Source organism: Ursus maritimus, unplaced genomic scaffold, assembly GCF_017311325.1.
Source record: "Ursus maritimus isolate PB19 unplaced genomic scaffold, ASM1731132v1 scaffold_5, whole genome shotgun sequence".
Lineage (NCBI taxonomy): Eukaryota > Metazoa > Chordata > Mammalia > Carnivora > Ursidae > Ursus > Ursus maritimus.
In genome coordinates, this window is record NW_024426663.1 from 9,544,394 (window position 1) to 9,550,393 (window position 6,000).

Genomic DNA, 6,000 nt, shown 5'->3' on the forward strand with positions numbered 1-6,000 from the left:
CGAAGATTAATTGACCGTAGAGTTGAGGGTCCATTTCTGGGTTCTTTGTTCTGTTCCATTGATCTATGTGTCTGTTTTTGTGCCAGTACCATACTGTTTTGATGGTTACAGCTTTGTAATAGAGCTTGAAGTCCAGCATTGTGATGCCACCAGCTTTGGTTTTCTTTTCAACATTCCTTTGGCTTTTAGGGTCTTTTCTGGTTCCATACAAATTTTAGGATTATTTGTTCCAGCTCTGTGAAAAAAGTTGATGGTATTTTGATAGGGATTGCATTGAATGTATAGATCGCTCTAGGTAGCATAGATGTTTTAATAATATTTTTCTTCCAATCCATGAGCATGGAACGTTTTTCAATTTCTTTGTGTCTTCCTTAATTTCTTTCATGAGTGTTCTATATTTTTCTGAGTACAGATTGCCAGGTACTTTTGGGATGCATATTAAAAACTATATTTAAAACTACTTACTTCAGTGCCTGGCACATGTTTATCCTCAAAAAATAGGAATCATTATTTTAGATTTCATATATGATTCTTAAATAACTCAAAGATGTAAGTCATATAATTTTCTTATTGATGAAAGAACTAAAACAATTTAAGCATGTCATGCAACAATTATGTGTAGAACTGATAGCCAAATCCAGGTTCTTGTGGTCTCAAAGTCCATACCTGGCTCACACATTAGATTTTCCTGATGATTTATAAAATGCTATGTCTGTGGCTTACTTCTAGACATGTTAATATAAATGAGGATCCTAATGTTTATTCAGAACTAACAGCTTTTTTACCCAATTCTTCTCCATGGAAGGTGCTTACCATGGTATCTGGTAGTACATTTTAGGACTAAAGAGAAAGATGCTATCATTATTGTTATTATTTTATACAGCTGAGCATGTCCAGCAAATTCCTCCCATTCTCTCCCACAGAATATCAAGCAGGTTTTTGAGAAACTGACTCATCTAAATTGATTAATTGAATTGTTCACATTTCTTGCCTTGTTTCAAAATTCTGTTAAAGTAGGTTCGAATAGCCTCAACTAGGTATTTCAAAAATAATCAGAATAAGGGAGTATATTCTCCAGAGAAATTTAACCAGAGAAGATCCTAACTGGTCAAAGAAAAGGGCAGAGATGAGGAGCTGAGCCAAGAATAGGAAACAAACATACAAAATTCAGCGTAGTTACTTGTGAGACTGGAACTGAAAACATGAACCTGGAAAACAGAATCTAATAATGTGTTTTATACACTGATGGACACGGTGATGGATAAAACAGCCCAAGATTAAAAAATAAGCAACATACAAATACAAAGAAAGGGAAAGAAAAGGGGAGGGAAGAACTGCCAGGAAAGCACCACCACCACAAATACCGACAAAAATAGAAACATAATTATAATACTTGATTTAGGAGCGTGTGATAATACTAATAATAAATGACTGAATAGTGGCTGAACAAAAATTATTACAGTGAGTAATGAGTGGAGGGCAAGATACATTTTAAGAAATAGAATATTTTGGGGAGGGGGAATGGGCAAAATGGGTGAAGGGGAATGGAAGGTACAGTCTTCCAGTTATGGAATGAATTAAGTCATGAGCATGAAAGGCACAGCATAGAGAATACAGCCAGTGGTGTTGGAATAATGTTGTATGGTGACAGATGGTAGCCACACTGGTGGGGAGCACAGCATAACATATAGACTTGTTGAATCACTATGTTGTACACCTGAAACTAATGTAACATTGTGTTTCAATGTTACTTCAATAAAAATAATGATATTTTCATCTGTCTAAATAGGAAGTTATTGGATACCATCTAAAATTGACAAAAAATGCACAACAAATAATATTATTTATTATATTTAATATTATATAATACAATATATATATTATATATATTTCTGTTTTCTGAAAACAGACTTAAAGATAGTTACCTCTGGTCAGTAGATTGGTCTATGTGTCCTGGGAGTAGAGGGAAGAGGTCTATGTTAGCGGAAACTCATGTTCTTATTAAGCTCTCAGAACTATTTGACATTTCAAACATTATGTATATATTACTTATACAAAGATTGAATTAAAGTTAAAAACCTCGACTTATGCAGGGAAACTTTTTATTTTCAGGGGAAAAAGCATTGACTTACAAGAAGTTTTGTGGGTGTTTTAGTGGAATGCCTAAAATTTTCCTTCAGTTACAATTTCTTAAATTTTTATACACCTTTGATAGCATATCCTGCTTCACTCTACTCCACCATGTACTTATGAAAAAGATGCACAGGAATTTATATATCTCAAGGGAAAGCACATTTTTTGAAGACTTTGTTCAAAAAGTTTGAGATTTGGGATTTGTCTGTAAATATGGAATATTTACTGATTATGTCTGCACATGATGCTAGAATAGTTAGCTGAAGAGTGAAGAATGCGGTCAGTCAAGGCAATGCAAAAAGTCTTTTGATTCATTGCCAAGTTTTTCCATCTCATAGAGACACAAACTCAGTGCTTTCTAGCATTTATAAGAAAGTGTTTTAGATACATTTGCTATGGAATGGTTAAATATAGCTCCAAGTTTTTGTGTAGGTGCACACACATTCATATTCTTTTTTTTTTTCTCATAGAAGAAATCAAATCTTGAGTTTTAAGAAAAGTTTTTTGATCACGGTAATAGAAGTATTCTGGTTGAAAACACAATACTGCCAGCTTATGGCATGAAAACGATCAGGAGCTGGTCAGAAAGGCAGGCTCTGTGATTCATTCACATGGAATAAATTTTAGGTCAACGTGTGCCTTAAGAGTTATGTGCTCCACACGGCTCTGTGAATTAAAAAATGTGTGTAGGTAACAGTAAAGCACTCTGAAAATCAGCGTAATCTTTCTTTCTCCATTACTGATAAGCAGTCTCTCAACATGAATGAGCACACCTTTTAAAAAAAATTTAAAGAAGAAGGAAAAGAGTTTTATTCAAGCCCAGGTTAGGAGAGCTGCCCAGGCTACACAATCTTCACAAAGAAGAGAGTGCTCTGGGGAAGGACCATTTAGTGCAGGGTTACACGTGCTTTTTACCTAAAGAGTGACAAATCATCATGACCAAAGAACTTGCAGAAAGTTATAGACCTTGTCTTAAGCTTGTAGTATGTGCAGGACTGCTCGATTCCAATCTTAGGGGAATAAGGAGGTTTTACTCTTATCTTTATGTTTGGAATGTTTCTTTTTAGGTTATTTGTTGATGAAGCAAATGTACAATGTGTACTCTGGACAGAGATTGAGCCCATGCTTTGAGGTTTTGCTGTCTCTGGTAAATGTAAAGTATGGTTTCTCTGAGACCCCATACGCAGGGCCCACAAACATTAAAAGTTGAAACTCTCCTTCATTTTATCAAGTCTTCAGCTTTAAGATTGAGAAAATAAGAAACCATCTACTGAATTCATTTCATATCTAGGTATCAGAAGCTTTAACATTAAACTAATAAGATAAAGAACAGTTCATTATGTTGCTAAGATACTACCATGACAGATAACAAGCCTAAAGAATCTCTCAGAAAGGACCTCACAGTCTTTTTTCTCTTTCCTCCTGCTAGGACATTTCTGACATGATTTTACTGCATCATATTTTCTCCAGTCACAAAAATATGAGACTCCCGGACCTGAGGTTTACACTGTTTAGCAGAGCAACACTTGCAATCCCAACAGTAGCTAACTTTCCAGTGGCAGTGTGATTTCAGGATATTTCTGAATTAGTGAATATTGAAATAGCTTGTCTATTAAACAAAGGCAAGGAAAAGTCATTTGGACCCAATGACTAGATTGGGGTATATGCTAGTGGATACTAAGGTTACAGATTAGTTTTCAATGAAATCTCTTGTTCTCAATCACTAGGAAGTAACTAAAATAAAACCTAGTTTTGCCTTAAGTTTTTTGACATTTGTTCTCAGGCTTTCCTGAGGGTATTGTTCCTGAAAGTCAAAGAAGAATTTATGCAGCAATATTTGAAAACTAAGCTCTTCGGGAGGTATATCTACTTTTGCAAATATTAGTTTGTACGTTTCCTCATATAGCCATCCCTAAATCGGTGACAAATGAAACAATATTGGAAAACCAAATATTCCATAAACTTTTGGCACATCTCCAAATTAATGTGAGAGGAAAATTATCTTGGATAAAAAATTCTAATATTGCAAAACTAGCATAATTTTGTAGATTTTTTAAATTTATTTTTTTAAGATTTGTATTTATTTATTTGAGAGAGAGAGAGCACAACCAGGGGGCAGAAGCAGAGGGAGAAGCAGACTCCTCACTGAGCAGGGAGCCTGATGCAGCATTCGGTCCCAGGACCCTGGGGTCGTGACCGGAGCCAAAGGCAGACGTCCAACTGGCTGAGCCACCCAGGTGCCCCAATGCTGTAGTTTAATGCCAATAAACTTTAAGCTTATTCTTTTTTTTTTTTCTTCCCGGCTTTTCTTCTTGCCTTCTGAATGTCACTTTTTCTCCTGTTCCCAACCTGTCTTCTTGTTTATGTTGTATACAAGTTGCTGAATCAGCTCTCAAGTCCCAGACATACGTTTCTGACTCTCCTGCTGCAATCAAATACTCAGGGCTAGCAAAACTGGATTTAGAGTCCACGCATTGCTCTTTTTGTTGACTATACTTGTTCTGTTCCTTGCCTCTAAATCACACAGATTCAAATCATCTTAAATCTTTTGGACTCTAGCATTTCTTACTATACCAAGGTACTTCAATGCCCAGCCACATCCCCTCAGCACATTCTAGGGAGCTGATTCATGGATCTTTGCCCTACTTGCTGGCATCCTGAGGGAATTCTCTGGTCATGGGAGCAGGTTTGACCCATGTACGGAGCAGGCTGAAAGTGCCAGGAAGTTGACTGCTTATAATTTCAACCAACATTTTAAATTAACATTTACAATATATAAAACAGAGACTTTGAAAATATTGAAGTTAGTCACCTAAAGGTTTTCTGTGATTTTATGGAGACTGCATAATTTTATATACTCACCTACTGATTTGTGGAAATATTACGGAGAAACTTGCAAATACAGCTGTCGGAAAATAGAAAGAAATGTCAAAGTGTCCTCATAGTGCTAGCATAAAACATACATTTCTTTTATCATATTGTCTATTCTTTTAAAGAAGATGTGGAAATTTCTGCCTTAAACAAATCATAAAAATTACATTCCTTGTCACACAAATCTAGTGAATGTGTCCCCTATCCACCTAGTTCCCATACCAGGGCATTATCTGCCAGTCATTTTGTTCTGTGGTGTATTTATTATGAGCTTGCTATTTTCTGTGTGGCTTATCCATGACATGTTGCTAATTTTTCCCTAAACAATAAAGCAGGGTCACGACTAGATGATGATGGGGCATCATAACTGGGGAGAAGAGAGCAGGGGGAAGTCGATCCACCGGTACCTACATGGACATCTAGCCCAGTGAACCTTGAGTCCTTCTTGTATTGCCAACGTGCTGCTGTTGCTGACCAGTCAGTGCTGAAAGAATTCTGAGCTCCTGGTAGAAAGGCCCCTGATGGCCCAGACAGGAAGAATGTAAGGGACCTCTCCCAAATCATTGTCAGGGACAGAATGCTAATACACAAAAAGTTTATTGGTTATGCTTTCTTGGTCTGCTGCTGACCTAAGCATGAACGTGACTCAGAAATTCAGAGTACAGGACAGGCCATATACGTCCTTGCATGCGTTCAGATCACTTCTTTCCTAGTTGGCACTAAATGAAATCAGTACACTTCAGATATATTCAGAACCTTCTATGTTCCTAAAACCAGTCCAAATGTCTTCACATATGTTTAACTCTTGAGGCCACACAACTTTTTCAGGTGGGTTTAATAGATGAGGAAATGGATATTTGAGACGATTAAATGACTTATTCAAATTAACTATATAAAATGATGGAAAGATACACTTTAGGCACAGTAACAGGAAACCTCCCTCTCTTCCCTGAACACAGCACACATTTAAAATACGTTGATGAGGCAGCCTTGGAT